Genomic DNA, 22,681 nt, shown 5'->3' with positions numbered 1-22,681 from the left:
GCGCCTGAATCAACTCCGCAATTGGGAGGAAGGGGCGGAACAGGAGGACCGAGCAGCGGCTGGTGGTCTAACCAGAGTGAGTGAGGAGCGGGGCCAAAGCATTCTCGGGGAGTGAACGCTTCAGGATTGGTCAGAAAGCCAACTATTTTGCAAGATTGATCATTCTCACGACATTGTGGAGCATTAAACCTCTCCCATGAATCAATGTGAGATTTTTAAGAAATAGTTGAGATGTAAATCTGATAACGTAGATTAGGGAGATTTAAACAATCCTTAGATAAACACATGGGTGATTTTGCAATAGTGTAGGGGACGAGCTGAGAATAATTCACAGGTCGGCGTCAATAATTCACAGAAAGAAAGTGAGGGCTGCAGATGCTGGAGATCAGAGCTGAAAATGTGTTGCTGGAAAAGCGCAGCAGGTCAGGCAGCATCCAAGGAACAGGAGAATCGACGTTTCGGACATAAGCCCTTCTTCAGGAATAATTCACAGGTCGGTTTACACAACTCGAGTAAGAAACTTATTTTCAAACTCCCAGAACGATTGGTAATTTACATACCTGGCCAGTATGGTTAAATTGGACCGAATAATCTATTTGCATAGTAATCATCTCAATGACTGTAACTCGACAGAGCAATTGTTAATGACTAATATTTTACCCATCAGTCTGTGCAGATATTAATATTCTCTATAAACTCACTGGTAATCTCAGACGCACGCGCAGTTTGGTTTCTATGTAGAGCATGCGCAGTGTCACATTGATTATTGAGAGAGACATAGAGCTGCTTTCTCCGGCAGCGGCTGCGATCGGCATCAGAGAGCGGCGCGTGGGAACCTCGCTGGGAGAAAGGAGCGGAGAGATTTCACAAGTCCTGGATACAGGTTAAATATAACTCGGAAAAGACCCTCCAGGCCCGGGTAAAGAGGTGGCGGTCTCTGATCAGGGAAGCGCCCAGGGTCACGGCCGCCATTTGTTTGAGGGAAGAGGGAGCGGAGGGCCGCCATCTTGAGAAGGTCAAGGTGCAGGAGGGCGGGGCTCTCGGGGTCTGTAGAACAATCAGAGGAAAGGGAAGACCCATTGTTACTGATTAATCCCACGGACACAGCGTCACTGGGCGCTCCCGCAGGAATATCCTCTCTCAGGCCTGCTGGGATGGTTCACCCAGTCAGAACCAGCAGCTCTCCTCCTCTCTCAGCTCCCCTTCTGTCCTTCCTGCAGCATCTGGCCTCTGGGACATTGAGCTGCCTGTCCTGTCCCTCAACTGTTTAGATTAGATTAGATTAGATTACTTACAGTGTGGAAACAGGCCCTTCGGCCAAACAAGTCCACACCGACCGGCCGAAGCACAACCCACATACCCCTACAATTACCCCTTTAACCTAACACTACGGGCAATTTAGCATGGCCAATTCACCTGACCCGCATATCTTTGGACTGTGGGAGGAAACCGGAGCACCCGGAGGAAACCCACGCAGACACGGGGAGAATGTGCAAACTCCACACAATCAGTCGCCTGAGTCGGGAATTGAACCCAGGTCTCTGGCGCTGTGAGGCAGCAGTGCTAACCATTGTGCCACCGTGCTGCCCATTCACTGTTGTTTCTGTAATACCTGTGATACCCCAGTCCCATCTTAGATTACTTCACTAAAGACAGGAATGCACCCGATGGATTTTTCTTAACATCAGCAATTGTTTAATACTCACTTACAGGTTTTTAATTACATCTTTTTTGAAGCATTTAATTCACATTCAATCATTTGCAATGGTGGGATTTGAACCTGTGTCCAGAGAACATTTGCTGAGTTTCTGGATAAATTGTCACACAATAATGCCTCTAGGCCATCACTTCGTCTGCTCACAGGTTGCCCATCACAGTGCAATATGAATCAAAACCCTTTCTTCCTGTACAATTGTTTAATCCTGCTCTGTGGTGATATCACTCAATGCCTCTCCATGTGATATCCCTCACTGTGTGGATCTAATTGCTGCTTCTGTTAGCGCCTCTTACTCTTGCAGCTACTCCAGATTCTGAGCCAACAGAACTCTCCACTCCAGAGAGATGAGGCAGCACAGGCCAGAATTGGAGACTGGGATTTTCCAGATCTCTGTGGGGCTCAGTGCCATTCTACATGTATAACTATCACAGCATCAGTCTAATTTCCCATTCTGCCTATTTCTTTGTTTTCTACAGGTACCCAGGGAGTTACTGACTCAATAGACTTGCCAACTGCTGGGTGGGAAGATGGTTGGTTAGCCAGAGAGACAAAGGTCAGAGAGGTCAGGAGCCTTCAATAAATCCTGCCGCCAGGTAAGATCATTCACCGTGCACAGAGCAGAGAGCAATGAGAGGGCTCCAAACATCAGCCAAAAAGACATGACATAGCTATAGTGCTGGAGAGGAGCACAGTACAGACACACCCTAGGCTCAGCCACCACCTTTACATTAAGTTTTGTTGTATTGGGACAGCATCGGGAGTTTTCAGTTTTCAATCCTGGCATGTGCTGTCTTGGTGAGCATCAGGACAACAGAGGGGAAAGCAGGCCTCCCACGAGAGGGTGGTAATGCTTCCTGGGATCTTTCTGTTCCCTATTCCCTCGCCAACACTGTAACTATGGCTTGTCTTGTGGACCAGTGTCTTTAATCATTCTAACTCCTATAACAGTCCCTATCTCTGTCATCTCCTCCCCTCTCACCAATTACTTCAGATATTGGAAACCTCCAGTCCAGATGACCATCCTTATCGCTGTAACTTGCTTCTGTCTCCACAACATGCCTTGTCTCGATAGTCTCCTCCTCCAATAACTGGAGACACAGGGTCTGTTTCTGTGCGGCATGATCTTTCGGCCGAGGCTTCCGAAATGGAATGAGTCGCGTTTGCCTGTGTTTGGCCCATATCCCTTCAAATCTTCTCCTCTCCATGTACCTGCCCGAGTGTCTTTTCCATGTTGTAATTGTACTTGTTTTCACCATTTCCTCAGGCAGTCCATCCTCTGTGGAAAATGTTGCCCCTCAGCTCCCTCTTTAAATCCTTGCTCTCTCACCCCACGTTTATGCCTCCAGCTTTGGACTCACCTACCCTTGGCAACTCACCTTACTTCGGCCCTACATTGTTTCATAAATCTTTATAAGGTCACCCCGTGGCCTCCTTTGCCCAGGAGAAATATTGACGACAATGTTACCAATATCTCCAACTCGCATTCAATGCTCTGACCAATGAAGACAATGTGCCAAATGCGGCTTTCCCCACCCTGCCAACCTGTGATGCCACTTCCAAGGAACAATGTAACTGCACCCCTTGGTCTCTCTCTCTCTGTTCGACAACACTGCCCAGGGCCTGACCATTAACTGCATTAGTCCCTCCTGGTTTGTCTGAACTAAATTCAATACCTGAATTAAACTCCATCTTTCATTCCTTGACCCACTGGCCCAGTTGATTAACATCCACTTCGATCACTATATTCCCTGCCCACTCTTCCACTAATCTCGGTATCCATAAACATTATAACAGGGACTCCTATATTTTCACTCAAAAGGTTAATGTAAATGATGCTCAATAGTGGTCCCAGCACATTGCTGGTCAGAGGCCTCCAGTCTAAACAACAACCTTCTACCCCCACCCTCTGTCTCCCACTGTCATCCCATTTTATCTCCCATTGCTGGCTAGCTCTCCCTGACCCCTTGTGATCTACCCCTACTAATCAATGTATCATGCTACACCCTGACCAAGGGTTTGCTGAAGCCAGAAACAACGTCTGTTGCTCTGCCTTCGTCTATCTTCTTGGTCACATCTTAAGCAAACTCCAGTCAAGTTTATGAGACGTGTCTTCCCATGCACAAAGCCATGCTGGCTGTCCGTAAACAGGCCTTATCTTTCCAAATGCATGTAAGGCCTACCTCTCAAAATGACCTCCAACAACTGACCCACCCTGATGTCTGGCTCATCAGTCTGTAGTTCCCTGGTTTCTCTTGCAGCCTTTCTTAATTATTGAGACAACATTATAATCATAGTCAGAGAGTCAGACCGCACTGTTCGGTTAATGCTAACCATACTCTAAAACGGATCTCATCCCACCTGCCTGTTCCTGGATCATATCCCTTCAAACCTTTCCTATTCCTTTACTAATCCAAATGTCTTTTAAACATTGTAATTGTCCCCAGATTCACCCCTTCGTTGGGAAGTTCATTTCACACGCATCCCACCCTCTGTGTGACAATGTGCACCCATGTACTTTTTTTTAAATGTCTCTCCTCTAAACTTAAGAATGTAGTGCCTTGTCTTGAAACTCCCCTGTCCATGGGAAACGACAACTCCCATTAACTCTATCTATCCCCCTCATTATTTTATAAACTTCTATAAGGTGTTCTGTCAACATGCAGGTTTCAGTGAAAAAATACCAACCTATCCAGCCTTTCTTTATAACCAAAACCCTCCATACCCAGCCACATCCCAGTAACGGTGGCACAGTGGTTAGCACTGCTGCCTCACAGCGCCAGAGACCTGGGTTCAATTCCCGACTCAGGCGACTGACTGTGTGGAGTTTGCACATTCTCCCCGTGTCTGCGTGGGTTTCCTCCGGGTGCTCCGGTTTCCTCCCACAGTCCAAAGATATGCGGGTCAGGTGAATTGGCAATGTAAATTGCCCGTAGTGTTAGGTTAAAGGGGTAATTGTATGGGTGGGTTGTGCCTCGGCCGGTCGGTGTGGACTTGTTGGGCCGAAGGGCCTGTTTCCACACTGTAAGTAATCTAATCTAATCTAATCTAAATCTCCTCCCAACCCTTTCCAGCTTAATAATATCCTTCCTATAACTGGGTGAGCCAAACTGGACACAGTATTCCAGAAGAGGACTCACCAATGGCCTGTATAATCTCAATGCGACTTCCCCACTCCTATATCCAAAAGATTGAGCAATGAAAGCAAGTTTGGAAAGCAAGTTTTTTTTTTACCATCCTGTCTCTCCGTGTTGCATACTTTAAAGTATTACGTAGTGAACCCCGAGTTCTACAACACTACCGAAGGTCCTACCATTAATTGTATAAGCCCTGCCTGTGTTTGCTTTACCAAATGCATTACCTCGCATTTATTCAGATTGAACTCCATCGACAGTTTTTCAGCCATTCACACATTTCATCAGGATCCCTTTGTAATTTTAGAAAAACTTCTTCAATGTCCACAATGCCACCCTCCAGTTTAACAGCCTATCACACATAGCTCTCTATGGTACAAATATCTCTGTCAGTGACCCTACAATTTCTTCACCAGCTTCCCACAATGTCCTGAGATCCATTTGATCAGGTCCTGGGGATTTATCGACCTTTGTGTTTTAAAACCTCCAGCACCTCCTTTTCTATAATGTGGACTCATTTCAAGACAGTGAGTCATAGACATGTACAGCACGGAAACAGGCCCTTCGGGCCAACTCCTGCATGGCGTTTCTAGTCACATTTGCCAGAATTTTGCCAATATCCCTCTAAATCCTTCCTGTTCATACACCCATCTACATGCCTTTTAAATGTATTTCTATCAACCTCCACTATTTCCTCTGGCAGCTTATTACATACACTCTGCAGGAACCAATTGCCCTTTAGGTCCCTTTAAAAAGTTCCCCTCGCACTTTAAAGCTGTGTCCTGTCGGTTGGGAAACCCCCAGCCTGGGAAAAAGACCTTGTCTATTGACCCTATCAATGATCATCATAATTTTAAACACCTTTATCAGTTAACTTCTCAGCTTCCCATATTCAAGTGAATTCAGCCCCAGCTTATTCAGCATTTCCCTGTAGCACAAACCTTCCAACCATGGCAACATCCTTGTTCATTTTTCTGAACCCTTTCATGTTCCACGACATACTTCCGATGGCATTGAGACCAGAATTGCACACAGTATTCCAATAGTGGTCAGGCCAAACACTGTTTAGTTCCCTGAGCTCCCCAGTCTTTATCCACAGTAAGTTCCAAAGTGAAATATTTGTTTCGGATCTTGTAGTTTCACACATCGTTGGCTTCATTGATCATTAAGGATTGTCCCTTGCTCTTCTTTTGCTCTTAATCCACTTGTAAAATCTCTTTCAATTCTCCTTAACTTTCTCTGCAAAATCTATCTCGTGTCTCCTTTTTGCATTCCTGATTTCCATCCAAAGTGTATTTCTACAGCCCCGATGCTCCTGAAGGGATTCCCTTGAGTCAGCCAGTTATATCTGACGTGACCCTTTTTGTCTTGACCAGAGCCTCGAAACTCAGCCAGTGTTTCTTAATTCAGTCAGCATTGAGCTGCACACTAACAGGAACACGCTGGTGCTGAACGCTCCTTTTACCTCGGTTTTAAAATATTCCTACTTGCCAGACTTCCCTTTACCTGCAAATAGCCTCCCCAGATCTACTTAAAAAATTTCTGTCCAATACTATCTTGCTCCATTGTATAACTTGAACTTGTGGACCAGGCCTTTCCTTTTCCATCGCTATTTTCAAACTAATACAATTGTGGTAACTTTCCAAAGTGCTCCCCCACTAACACCTCAGTCCCGTTCCCTACCTTGTTTCCCAAGGGGAGGTCAGGTTTAGCCCCATTCTCCAGTTGGGCCCCTTACAAAATGCCTGGGAGTTTTCGGAACACACTTAACAAATTCCTTCCATCCAAATGCTTAACTCAGTACCAATCCCAGTCCAGGTTTGGAACGGTTAAGATCCCCTATCATTACAACCCTATTATTCTAAGAGATATCTGAAATCTCCTGACATATTTGCTCCTTCATCTCCCATTGTCTATCGCTGTAGTACGACCGTAGAAAACGAATGGCCAATTTTTATTTCTCAGTTCCACTGATATCGCTTAACTGGGCGATCCTGCATTAATACTCCCTCGACGTACTGCTGGGATGTTTCCCCCAATCAAAACCACCAGCTCTCCTCCTGTTTTGCCTCCTGTTCTATCCTTCCTGTAGCATCTGTCTCCGGAACATTGAGCTGTTGGTCCTGTTGCTCCCTCAGCTGTGTTTCTGTAATATCTATGGTATCCCAGTCCCATGTTCCCATCCATGCTCTGGGTTCATCTGCTTTATCTGTCTGGCCCTTTGCATTGAAATAACTGCAGGTTAATCCACCAGTTTTCCCTCATTGTCTGCTATGTTCTTGCCTGCCTTGTCGACTTATATTGCTCTCTTGAACATTTGTACCAGCCTCAACTTTCTTTCTGGCCTTACGACTCTTTGGTGTCACACAACCCTGCCAGACGAGTCTAAATCCTCTCGAGCAGCTCCAGCAATGTTCCCCACCAGGATGTGGGTACCCCTCCTGCTCCCAGTTCAGGTGTATTCCCCACCCTATCTATCTGTGCTGACACCTTCAGACATCCAGGGACTTGCCCACCAAGGTCCCTGTTATCCTCAGTACTCCAGGAGGACCTACCATTCATGATGTATATCATTTGTTTATTAGACTTCCCACATTGCATTACCTCACAGTGATCAGAAGTAAACTCTGTCTGCCATTACTCTGCTCAGTTTATCATCTGATCGATATCAGACTGTAGCCTGAGTCCATCCCCCTCACTGTGGACAATACCCTCACCTTTCATGTTATCTGCAAACACTACTAATGTTACCTTCTGCTTTGATATCCAAGTTATTAATGTACGTAACAGCAAGCAATGGTTCCAGCACAGATCCCTGTGGTACCCCCGCTGGACAATGGCTTTCAATCACAAAACCAACCCTCCACCAATTCTGGAGCAAATTTACCAACTTGCCTTGGATCCTAGGGGATCTTCCCTTTTGGACCAGCCTTCCGTGTGGGACCTTGTCAAAGACCTTAATGAACTCCATATAAACTACATCATCTGCACGGCCCTCATCAATATAAGAGGACAGTCGTCTTGCAAATCCATACAGACAATCCCTAATGAAATTGCGGGGGTATCCGTTTTTGGCAAATACATTGTATAGGTGTTCTTCTTCCTCTTTTTGCAGTTCTGGTGTACTGCAGTGTGTTGTGGCCCTTTTGAACAGTGTCTTGATGCAAATTCATTTGTGTGTGTTGGGGTGGTTGCTTTTGTAGTTCAGGACTTTGTCTGTGTGTGTGGCTTTCCTGTATACCTTTGTGGTGAATTCTCCGTTTGGTGTTCTCTGTACCATCATGTCTAGGAATGGGAGTTGGTTGTCCTTTTCTTCCTCTCTCGTGAATTGGATTCCTGTGAGTGTGGCGTTGATGATCCGCTGTGTGTTCTCTATTTCTGTGTTTTTTATGATTACAAAGGTGTCATCCACATATCTGACCCAGAGTTTGGTTTGAATTTGCGGTAAGACTGTTTGTTCTAATCTTTGCATTACCGCTTCTGCTATGAGTCCAGAGATGGGTGAGCCCATGGGGGTGCCCGTTGATTTGTTCATATATTTGGTTGTTGAATGTGAAGTGTGTTGTGAGGCACATGTCCGGTAGTTTGAGTATGCCGTCTTTGTTGATAGGTTCACCGTCCTGTTGTCTGTTCTGTATGTCCAGCAGGTTGACTATTGTTTCTCTGGCTCAGGTTTTGTTGATAGAGGTGAACAGTGCCGTGACATCGAATGAGACCATAGTTTCTTCCTTGTCTATGTGTGTATTTCTGATGATGTCCAAGAATTCCTGTGTTGACTGTACAGAGTGTCTGGATCCGCTAATCAGTTGTTTCAGTTTCTGCTGTAGTTCTTTAGCCAGTTTGTGTAATGGTGTCCCTGGTAGTGATACGATGGGTCTGAGTGGGATGTCTGGTTTGTGCAATTTAGGTAGTCGATAGAATCTGAGGGTGCTGTTGCTTTCAGGTTTCATTCTGACGAGGTCAAACCTGGTTATCTGTCCGTTTTTTTGTAGGTTCCTCAGTGTGTTATCCTATTGGTGAGCTGTGGCGTGGGGTCAAACTCCCTCTTTTGGTAAGTGTTGGTATCTGCAAGTAGTTGTTGCGCTTTTTGGATGCACTCTGACCCAATATACCAGCCAATGCTGGGGACAGCTGGAACTGACAACCGGAAGCGGCAGATACAAATCACTATAAATGTCGGAGGAAAGATCACAGAAGCGCTTCACAAGAGGCTCCCAAACACTGAGGATGTCATCTGTACAGGGGATGAAATGCCTGTAACACAAATTCCCAGCTCGGCGAACAGAACCACAACAACGTGCACAAATCTTCTCCCAAACTTTGCTACGTCACTATCACACTCCCCCATCACACATATTGCATGACTATCACCCTGACTGCGTCACTGCCACCCTGACCCCCTCACACTCACTCTTTCACTGTCACCCTGATCCCCTCAGACTCACGCCATCACCGTCACCCTGACCCCCTCACACTCACTTCATCACCATCACACTGACCCCCTCACACTCACTCCTTCACCGTCACCCTGATCCCCTCAGACTCACTTCATCACCATCACACTGACCCCCTCACACTAACTCCTTCACCGTCACCCTGATCCCCTCAGACTCACTCCATCACCGTCACACTGACCAGTTCACACTCACTCCATCACCGTCACCTTTACACCCTCACACACACACTCCATCACCGACACCCAGACCCCTCACACTCACTCCATCATTCTCACACTGAACACCTCACACCCACTCCATCAATGTCACCCTGACCCCCTCACACTCACTCCATCACTTTCACACACCCCTTACACTCACTCCATCACCGTCACCTGACACACTTACACTCACTCCAACGCCATCAGCCTGATCCATCACAATTACTCCATCACTGTCACTCTGACACACACTCACTCCATCACTCTCACACTGATCCACTCACACTCAGTCCATCACCGTCACCCTTAATCCCTCACAATCATCCCATCACCGTCACCATGACCCCTTCACACTCACTCCATCACATTCAACCTGACCCCCTCGCACACGCTCCATCACCTTCACCCTGACCCGCTCACACTCGGTCCATCACAGTCATGCTGACCCCCTCACACTCACTCTATCACCGCCATAGTGATCCCCTCACACTCACTCCGTCACTGTCACCCTGACACTCCCCACACTCACTCCAGCACCATCACACTGATCCCCTCACACTAATCCATCACCGTCATCCTGACCCCCTCACACTCCCACCATCACCGTCACACTGGCCCACTCACACTCACTCCATCACTGTCACCCTGAACCCCTCAAACTCACTCCATCACTGTCACCCTGACCCCCTCACACTCATTCCATCACCGTCATACTGAAACCCTCACTCTCACTCCATCACCTTCACCCTGACTCCCTCACACTCACTCCATCACCGTCACGCTGACCCCCTCACACTCACTCCATCACCATCACATTGTCCCACCCACACTCAATCCATCACCATCACACTGTCCGACTCACACTCACTCCATCACCATCACGCAGACCCCCTCACACTCACTCCATCACCCGCACCCTGACTGCCTCATACTCACTCCATCACCGTCACAGTGACCCTCTCACACTCACTCCAGAAGCATCACACTGACCCCCTCACACTCACTCCATCACCATCAGACTAATCCCCTCACACTCACTCCACAACCGTCAACCGGTCAACCTCACACTCACTCCTTCACTGTCACACTGATGCCCTCACACTCAGTCCATCACCGTCACCAAGACCCCTTCCCACTCACACCATCACCTTCACGCTTACCGCCACACACTCACTCCATCACCGTCACGCTGAAACCCTCACTCCCAGTCCATCACCATCACCCTGACCGCCTCACACTCAATCCTTCACCATCCCGCTGATCCCATCAGACTCACTCCATCACCTTCACCCTGAAAACCTCACACTCACGTCATCACAGTCACACTGGCCCCTCACACTCAGTCCATCACCGTCACAGTGATCCCCTCGCACTCACTCTATCACCGTCACACTTACACCCTCACACACTCCATCACGGTCACCCAGACCCCTCACACTCACCCCATCACTCTCACACTGACCCACTCACACTCACTCCACAACAGTCACCCTGACCCCCTCACACTCGCTCCATTACTATCACCGTGATCCCCTCACACTCACTCCAGCACCATCACACTGATCCCCTCACACTAATCGTTCACCGTCACACTGTCCCCCTCACACTCACTCCTTCACCGTCACCCTGACGCCCTCACACTCGCTCCACCACCGTCAGCCTGACCCCCTCACAATCACTCCAACACCATCACCCTGACCCCCTCACACTCACTCCATCACTCTCACACTGATCCCCTCGCACTCATTCCATCACCGTCACCCTTAACCTTGCACAATCATCCCATTGCCGTCAGCATGACCCCTTCACACTCACTCCATCACATTCACCCTGACCGTCTCACACTCACTCCAACACATTCACCCTGACCCCCTCACACTCACTCCATCATCATTACCCTGACCCACTCACACTCACTCCATCACCGTCACGCTGGCCCCCTCACACTCACTCCATCATCATTACCCTGACCCACTCACACTCACTCCATCACCGTCACGCTGACCCCTTCACACTCACTCCATCGCAGTCACCCTGACCGCCTCATACTCACTCCATCACCATCACACTGACACCTGAACAGTCGCTCCATCACCGTCACCCTGACCCCCTCACAGTCACTCCATCACAGTCACCCTGACCCCCTCACACTCACACCACGACCGTCAACCGGTCATCCTCACACTCACTCCTTCACTGTCACACTGATCCCCTCACACTCAGTCCATCACAGTCACCCTGACCCCCTCACACTCACTCCATCACCGTCACCCTTAAATTCTCTCAATCATTCCATCACCATCACCAAGACCCCTGCACACTCACTTCATCACCTTCACGCTTACCGCCACACACTCACTCCATCACTGACACCCTGACATCCTCACTCTCACTCCACCACCGTCACCCTGACCATGTCAGACTCACTCCATCACCGTTGCCCTAACCCCCTCACACTCAGTTCATCACCATCACACTGACTTCCTCACACTCACTCCATCACCGTCACAGTGATCCCATTACACTCACTTCATCACCGTCACCCTGGCCCCTCACACTCACTTCATCACAGTCACACTGACCCCTTCACACTCACTCCATCACCGTCACAGTGACCCTCTCACACTCACTCCAACAGAATCACACTGACCTCCTCACACTCATCCATCACCATCACACTAATCCCCTCAAACTCACTACATGACCATCAAACGGTCAACCTCAAACTCACTCCTTCACTGTCACACTAACCCCCTCACACTCACTCCATCACCGTCACCCTCAACCTCTCACAATCATTCCATCACCGTCACCAAGACCCCTTCACACTCACTCCATCACCGTCATCCTGACACCCTCACACTCATTCCATCACCGTCAAACTGACCCCCTCACACTCACTCCATCACCATCAAACTGTCCCCCTCACACTCACTCCATCACAGTCACCCTGACTCCCACATACTCACCCCATCACCGTCACACTGACCCGTTCGCACTCACTCCATTACATTCACCCTGAACTCCTCACACTCACTCCATCACATTCACCCTGACCCCCTCACACTCACTCCATCACAGTCACCCTGACTCCCACATACTCACCCCATCACCGTCACACTGACCCGTTCGCACTCACTCCATTACATTCACCCTGAACTCCTCACACTCACTCCATCACATTCACCCTGACCCCCTCACACTCACTCCATCACCGTCACCCTGACCCCTCACACTCACTCTATCACCATCACACTGACACCCGAACAGTCGCTGCATCACTGTCACCCTGACCCCCTCACACTCACTCCATCACCTTCACCCTGATGGCCTCACACTCACTCCATCACCTTCACCCTGACACCCTCACACTCACTCCATCACCGTCACCCTGACCCACTCACACTCACTCTATTACTGTCACCAAGACCCCTTCACACTCACTTCATCACCTTCATGCTTACCGCCACACACTCACTCCATCACCGTCACCCAGACCTCCTCACATTCACTATATCACCATCACGCTAATCCCCACAGACTCACTCCATCACCGTCAACCTGACCCCCTCACACTCACTCCATCACCATCACACTGACAATCTCATACTCATTCCATCACCGTCATACAGAACCACTCACACTCACTCCATCACCGTCACCCTGACCATCTCACACTCACCCCATCACCGTCAACCTGATCCCCTTGCATTCACTCCATCACCGTCACCCTGACCCCCTCACAGTCAGTCCTTCACCGTCACCCTGACCCCCTCACACTCACTCCATCACCGTCACCCAGACCTCCTCACATTCACTATATCACCATCACGCTAATCCCCGCAGACTCACTCCATCACCGTCAACCTGAGCCCCTCACACTCAAGGCATCACCGTCACACTGATCGCCTCACACTCAATCCATCACGGTCACCATGACGCCCTCATACTCACTCCATCACCGTCACACTGACACCCGAACACTCACTCCATCACTGTCACCCTGACCCCCTCACACTCGCTCCATCACCGTCACCATGAACATCTCACATTCACTCCATCACAGTCACACTGACCCCTTCACACTCACTCCATCACCGTCACAGTGACCCTCTCACACTCACTCCAACAGAATCTCACTGACTCCCTCACACTCATCCATCACCATCACACTGATCCCCTCACACTCACTCCATCACCGTCACCCTTAACTTCTCACAATCATTCCATCACGTCAGCAAGACCCCTTCACACTCACTCCATCACTTTCACGCTTACCGCCACACACTCACTCCATCACCGTCACCCTGACACCCTGACAATCACTCCATCATCGTCACACTGACCCCCTCACACTCACTCCATCACCATCACACTGACAATCTCATACTCATTCCATCAACATCACCCTGACCCCCTCACACTCACTCCATCACCATCACCCTGACCCCATCACTGTCACCCTGATCCTCACACATACTCACTCCATCACCGTCACCCTGACCCCCTCACGCTCACTTCTTCTCCGTCACTTTGACCCCCTCACACTCACTCCATCACCGTCACCCTGACCCCCTCCCACTCGCAAATTCACCGTCACCCTGACCACCTTACACTCACTCCATCACCGTCACCCTGAACCCCTCACACTCACTCCATCACCGTCACCCTGAACCCCTCACACTCACTCCATCACTGTCACACTGATCCCCTCACACTCACTCCATCACTGTCACACTGTCCCCCTCACTGTCACTCCATCACCGTCACACTGACCCCCTCACACTCACTCCATTACCATCACACTAATCCCCTCACACTCACTCCACGACCGTCAAACGGTCAACCTCACACTCACTCCTTCACTGTCACACTGAACCCCTCAAACTCACTCCATCACCGTCACCCTTAACCTCTCACAATCATTCCATCACCGTCAGCAAGACCCCCTCACAATCACTCCATCACCGTCACATTGACTAGCTCACACTCACTTCATCACCATCACACTGACCCCCTCACACCCACTCTATCACTGTCACCATGACCCCCTCTCACTCACTCCATCACCGTCATCCTGACACCCTCACACTCTCCATCAACTTCACACTGATCCCCTCTCACTCCCTCCATCACCGTCATCCGTAAACTCTCACAATCATTCCATCACCGTCAGCAAGACCCCTTCACACTCACTCCATCACTTTCACGCTTACCGCCACACACTCACTCCATCACCGTAACCCTGACACCCTGACAATCACTCCATCACCGTCACACTGACTCTCTCACACTCACTTCATCACTATCAGACTGACCCCCTCACACACTCCATCACCATCACCCTGACCCCCTCAGACTCACTCCATCACCTTCACACTGACCCCCTCACACTCACTCCATCACCATCATCCTGACCCCCTCAGACTCACTCCATCACCATCACACTGACAATCTCATACTCATTCCATCACCATCACCCTGACCCCCTCAGACTCACTCCATCACCATCACACTGACCCCCTTACACTCCATCACCAACACCCTGACCATAAGACATCGGAGCGGAAGTAAGGCCATTAGGCGCATCAAGTCCACTCCGCCATTCACTCATGGCCGATGGGCATTTCAACTCCACTTAACCGCATTCTCCCCGTAGCCCTTAATTCCATGTGACATCAAGAATTTATCAATCTATGCCTTGAAGACATTTAGCGTCCCGGCCTCCACTGCACTCTGCGGCAATGAGTTCCATAGGCCCACCACTCTCTGGCTGCATACTCACTCCATCACTGTCACCCTGCCCCCCTCAAACTCACTCCATCACCATCATCGTGATCCCCTCCCACTTGCTCCATCACCGTCACCCTGACCCCATCACTCTCACTCCATCACCGTCACACTGACCCCCTCACACTCACTCCATCACCATCACACTGACAATCTCATACTCATTCCATCACCGTCATACTGAACCACTCACACTCACTCCATCACCGTCACCCTGACCATCTCACACTCACTCCATCTCCATCACACTGACCCCCTCACACTCACTGCATCACCGTCATCCTGACCCTCTCGCACTCACTCCATCACCGTCATCTTGACCCCCTCACACTCACTCTATCACTGTCAACCTGACACACTCACAATCACTCCATCACCATCACCATCACTCTGACCCCCTCACACTCATTCCATCAATGTCACATTGACAACCCCAAAACTCGCTCCATCACCACCCTCCTGATCCCCTCACAATCTTTCCATCACTGTCACCTTGACCCCCTCACACTCACTCCATCACCGTCACCCTGACCACCTCACACTACTTCCACACCGTCACCCTGACCCCCTCACACTCATTCCATCACCGTCAAACTGACCCACTCACACACACTCCATCACCATCAAGCTGACCCCATCACACTCACTCCATCACTGTCACCCTGATCCTCACACACACTCACTCCATCGCCGTCACCCTGACCCCCTCACGCTCACTTCTTTTCCGTCACTTTGACCCCCTTACACTCACTCCATCACCATCACCCTGACCCCCTCCCACTCGCAAATTCACCGTCACCCTGACCACCTTACACACACTCCATCACCGTCACACTGATCCCCTCACACTCACTCCTTCACTGTCACACTGTCCCCTTCACATTCACTCCATCACCGTCACACTGACCCCCTCACACTCAAGCCATCATCGTCACCCTGACCCGCTCACACTCCCTCCTTCACCGTCACCCTGACCCCCTCACACTCACGCCATCACCATCACACTGACCGCCTCACACTCACTCCATCACTGTCACCCTGACCCCCTCACACTCGCTCCATCACTGCCACGATGAACACCTCACACTCACTCCATCACTGTCACAGTGACCCTCTCACACTCACTCCAACAGAATCACACTGACCCCCTCACATTCATCCATCACCATCACACTAATCCCCTCACACTCACTCCACGACCGTCAAACGGTCAACCTCACACTCACTCCTTCACTGTCAAACTGGCCCTTCACACTCACTGAATCACCATCACATTGTCCCCCTCACAATCATTCCATCACCGTCAGCAAGACCCCTTCACACTCACTCCATCACTTTCACGCTTACCGCCACACACTCACTCCATCACCGTCACCCTGACACCCTGACAATCACTCCATCACCGTCACACTGACCCCCTCACACTCACTCCATCACCATCACACTGACAATCTCATACTCATTCCATCACCATCACCCTGACCCCCTCACACTCACTCCATCACCATCACTCTGACCCCATCACACTCACTCCATCACTGTCACCCTGATCCTCACACACACTCACTCCATCGCCGTCACCCTGACCCCCCACGCTCACTTCTTCTCCGTCACTTTGACCCCCTCCCACTCGCAAATTCACCGTCACCCTGACCACCTTACACTCACTCCATCACCGTCACCCTGAACCCCTCACACTCACTCCATCACTGTCACACTGATCCCCTCACACTCACTCCTTCACTGTCACACTGTCCCCCTCACATTCACTCCATCACCGTCAAACTGACCCCCTCACACTCACTCCATTACCATTACTCTGACCCCCTCACTGTCACTCCATCACTGTCACACTGACCCCCTCACACTTATCCATCACAATCACACTAATCCCCTCACACTCACTCCACGACCGTCAAACGGTCAACCTCACACTCACTCAATCACCGTCACCCTTAACCTCTCACAATCATTCCATCACCGTCAGCATGACCCCCTCACACTCACGCCATCACCGTCACACTGACCGCCTCACACTCACTCCATCAAGGTCACCATGACGCCCTCATACTCACTCCATCACCGTCACACTGACACCCGAACTCTCACTCCATCACTGTCACCCTGACCCCCTCACACTCGCTCCATCACTGCCACGATGAACACCTCACACTCACTCCATCACTGTCACAGTGACCCTCTCACATTCACTCCATCACCGTCACCCTGACCCCCTCACACTCACTCCATCACCGTCACCCTGATCCCCTCTCACACACTCCAATACCATCACCCTGACCCCCTCACACTCACTCCATCACCGTCAACCTGACACCCTCACACTCACTCCATCACCGTCAAACTGGCCCTTCACACTCACTGAATCACCGTCACATTGTCCCCCTCACACTCACTCCATCACCGTCACACTGATCCCCTCACATTCACTCCATCACCGTCAAACGGTCAACCTCACACTCACTCCTTCACTGTCACACTGATCCCCTCACACTCACTCCATCACCGTCACCCTTAACTTCTCACAATCATTCCATCACCGTCAGCAAGACCCCTTCACACTCACTCCATCACTTTCACGCTTACCGCCACACACTCACTCCATCACCGTCACCCTGACACCCTGACAATCACTCCATCACCATCACACTGACAATCTCATACTCATTCCATCACCATCACCCTGACCCCCTCAGACTCACTCCATCACCATCACTCTGACCCCATCACACTCACTCCATCACTGTCACCCTGATCCTCACACACACTCACTCTATCACTGTCACCCTGACCCCCTCCCACTCGCAAATTCACCGTCACCCTGACCACCTTACACTCACTCCATCACCGTCACCCTGAACCCCTCACACTCACTCCATCACCGTTACCCTAACCCCCTCATACTCACTCCATCACCATCACACTGACAATCTCAAACTCATTCCTTCACCGTCATACTGAACCACTCACACTCACTGCATCACCGTCACCCTGACCATCTCACACTCACTCCATCTCCATCACACTGACCCCCTCACACTCACTGCATCACCGTCATCCTGATCCTCTCGCACTCACTCCATCACCGTCATCTTGACCCCCTCACACTCACTCTATCACTGTCAACATGACACACTCACAATCACTCCATCACCATCACCATCACACTGACCCCCTCACACTCATTCCATCAACGTCACATTGACAACCCCAAAACTCGCTCCATCACCACCCTCCTGACCCCCTCACAACCTTTCAATCACTGTCACCTTCACCTCCTCACACTCACTCCATCATCGTCACCCTGACCACCTCACACTACTTCCACACCGTCACCCTGACCCCCTCACACTCATTCCATCACCGTCAAACTGACCCACACACACACACTCCATCACCATCACTCTGACTCCATCACACTCACTCCATCACTGTCACCCTGATCCTCACACACACTCACTCCTTCGCCGTCACCCTGACCCCCCACGCTCACTTCTTCTCCGTCACTTTGACCCCCTCACACTCACTCCATCACCGTCACCCTGATCCCCTCCCACTCGCAAATTCACCGTCACCCTGACCACCTTACACTCACTCCATCACCGTCACCCTGAACCCCTCATACTCACTCCATCACCGTCACACTGACCCGCTCACACTCGCTCCTTCACCGTTACTTTGACCCCCTCACACTCACTCCATCACCGTCAAACTGACCCCCTCACACTCACTCAATCACCATTACTCTGACCCTCTCACTCCATCACCGTCACACTGACCCCCTCACACTCAAGCCATCATTGTCACCCTGACCCGCTCACACTCACTCCTTCACCATCAATTTGACCCCCTCACACTGACTCCATCACCGTCACACTGATCCCCTCACACTCACTCCTTCACTGTCACACTGTCCCCTTCACACTCACTCCATCACCGTCAGCCTGACCCGCTCACACTCACTGCATCACCATCACACTAATCCCCTCACACTCGCTCCATCACCGTCACACTGATACACTCAGACTCACTCCATCACCATCAAACTGACCCCCTCACACTCACTCCATCACCACATTCCTGGCCCCCTCACAAACTTTCCATCACTGTCACCTTGACCTCCTCACACTCACTCCATCACATTCACCGTGACCCCCTCACACTCACTCCATCACCGTCACACTGACCCCCTCACACTCATTCCATCACCGTCACACTGACCCCCTCACACTCATTCCATCACCGTCACACTGACCCCCTCACACTCACATCTTCTCCTTCACTTTGACCCCCTCACACTCACTTCATTACCGTCAACCTGACCCCCTCCCACTCGCAACCTCACCGTCACCCTGACCCCCTGACACTCACTCCAACACCGTCAATCTGACCCCCTCACACTCACTCCATCACCGTCATCCTGACCCACTCACATTCACTCCATCACCGTCATCCTGACCCCCTCACACTTACTGAATCAATGTCACACTGTCCCCCTCACACTCACTCCATCACCGTCACCCTGACTCCCTCACACTCACTCCATCACCGTCAACCTGACCCCATCACACTCACTCCATCACCGTCACACTGACCGCCTCACACTCACTCCATCACAGTCACACTGACCCCCTCACACTCACTCCATCACTGTCACAGTGACCCTCTCACACTCACTCCAACAGAATCACACTGACCCACTCACACTCATCTATCACCATCACACTAATCCCCTCACACTCACCCCTTCACTGTCACACTGAACCCCTCACACTCACTCCATCACCGTCACCCTTAACCTCTCACAATCATTCCATCACCGTCAGCAAGACCCCTTCACACTCACTCCATCACTTTCACACTTACCGCCACTCATTCACTCCATCACCGTCACCCTGACACCCTGACAATCACTCCATCACCATCACACTGACTCTCTCACACCCACTCTATCACTGTCACCATGACCCCCTCACACTCACTCCATCACCGTCATCCTGACCCCCTCACACTCTCCATCAACTTCACACTGATCCCCTCACACTCACCCCATCACTGTCACCCTGACAACCACACACTCGCTCCATCACCGTCACAGTAATCCCCTCACACTCACTCCATCACCATCACCCTGACCCTCTCACACTCACTCCATCACCGTCCAACTGACCGTCGCACACTCACTCCATCACCGTCACCCTGACCCCCTCACACTCACTCCATCAATGTCACCTTGACAGCCTCACACTCACTGCATCACCGCCACCCTGACCCCCACACACTCACACCATCTCCATCACACTGATCCCCTCACACTCACTCCATCACTCTAACACTGATCCCCTTCCACTCACTCCATCAATGTCACCTTGACACCCTCACACTCGCTCCATCACCGTCACTGTGAACCCCTCACGCTCACTTCTTCATCGTCACACTGATACCCTCACACTCACACCATCACCATCACCCTGACCCCCTCACACTCACTCCATGACCGTCACCCTGACACCCTCACGCTCACTCCATCACCGTCACCCTGACCCCCTCACACTCACTCCATCAACGTCACCCTGACCCCCTCACACTCACTCCATCAACGTCACACTGATCCCCTCACACTCAATCCTTCACCATCACACTGTCCCCCTCACATTTACTCCATCACCGTCAAACTAACCCCCTCACACTCACTCCATCACCATCACTCTGACCCCCTCACTCTCACTCCATCACCGTCACACTGACCCGCTCACACTCACTCCATCATCGTCAAACTGACCCCCTCACACTCACTTCATCACCGACACCTTGACAACTTCAACATTCACTCCATCACCACCCTCCTGACTCCCTCACAATCTTTCCATCACTGTCACCTTGACCTCCTCACACTCACTCCATCACATTCACCGTGACTCCCACATACTCACTCCTTCACCGTCACCCTGACCCACTCACATTCACTCCATCACCGTCATCCTGACCCCCTCACACTTACTGAATCAATGTCACACTGTCCCCCTCACACTCACTCCATCACCGTCACCCTGACTCCCTCACACTCACTCCATCACCGTCAACCTGACCCCATCACACTCACTCCATCACCGTCACACTGACCGCCTCACACTCACTCCATTACGGTCACCATGACCCCCTCACACTCACTCCATCACCGTCACACTGACACCCGAACTCTCACTCCATCACTGCCATCCTGACCCCCTCACACTCGCTCCATCACCGTCACCATGAACACCTCACACTCACTCCATCACAGTCACACTGACCCCCTCACACTCACTCCATCACTGTCACAGTGACCCTCTCACACTCACTCCAACAGAATCACACTGACCCACTCACACTCATCTATCACCATCACACTAATCCCCTCACACTCACCCCTTCACTGTCACACTGAACCCCTCACACTCACTCCATCACCGTCACCCTTAACCTCTCACAATCATTCCATCACCGTCAGCAAGACCCCTTCACACTCACTCCATCACTTTCACACTTACCGCCACTCATTCACTCCATCACTGACACCCTGACAATCACTCCATCACCATCACACTGACTCTCTCACACCCACTCTATCACTGTCACCATGACCCCCTCACACTCACTCCATCACCGTCATCCTGACCCCCTCACACTCTCCATCAACTTCACACTGATCCCCTCACACTCACCCCATCACTGTCACCCTGACAACCACACACTCGCTCCATCACCGTCACAGTAATCCCCTCACACTCACTCCATCACCATCACCCTGACCCTCTCACACTCACTCCATCACCGTCCAACTGACCGTCGCACACTCACTCCATCACCGTCACCCTGACCCCCTCACACTCACTCCATCAATGTCACCTTGACAGCCTCACACTCACTGCATCACCGCCACCCTGACCCCCACACACTCACACCATCTCCATCACACTGATCCCCTCACACTCACTCCATCACTCTAACACTGATCCCCTTCCACTCACTCCATCAATGTCACCTTGACACCCTCACACTCGCTCCATCACCGTCACTGTGAACCCCTCACGCTCACTTCTTCATCGTCACACTGATACCCTCACACTCACACCATCACCATCACCCTGACCCCCTCACACTCACTCCATGACCGTCACCCTGACACCCTCACGCTCACTCCATCACCGTCACCCTGACCCCCTCACACTCACTCCATCAACGTCACCCTGACCCCCTCACACTCACTCCATCAACGTCACACTGATCCCCTCACACTCAATCCTTCACCATCACACTGTCCCCCTCACATTTACTCCATCACCGTCAAACTAACCCCCTCACACTCACTCCATCACCATCACTCTG

General features: G+C 50.9%; 1 long non-coding RNA gene across 2 annotated transcripts in view; it reads left to right on the top strand.

Moving 5' to 3' along the window:
* Positions 1–817: 817 nt before the first annotated feature.
* LOC122546672 (uncharacterized) overlaps positions 818–22,681 on the top strand; it is a 49,932-nt gene continuing 28,068 nt past the window's right edge. For both annotated transcript variants that reach the window (XR_015753382.1, XR_015753381.1), the window contains exons 1-3: positions 818–883; positions 2,194–2,310; positions 8,841–8,899. This is a non-coding gene — a long non-coding RNA (uncharacterized LOC122546672). The remainder of the gene's footprint in view (positions 884–2,193; positions 2,311–8,840; positions 8,900–22,681) is intronic.

The sequence above is a fragment of the Chiloscyllium plagiosum genome, unplaced genomic scaffold (genome assembly GCF_037043375.1).
Source record: "Chiloscyllium plagiosum isolate Xiang-an unplaced genomic scaffold, Cpla_swu_hap1 HiC_scaffold_37, whole genome shotgun sequence".
NCBI lineage: Eukaryota > Metazoa > Chordata > Chondrichthyes > Orectolobiformes > Hemiscylliidae > Chiloscyllium > Chiloscyllium plagiosum.
This window is presented reverse-complemented; position numbering and strand designations above follow the sequence as displayed.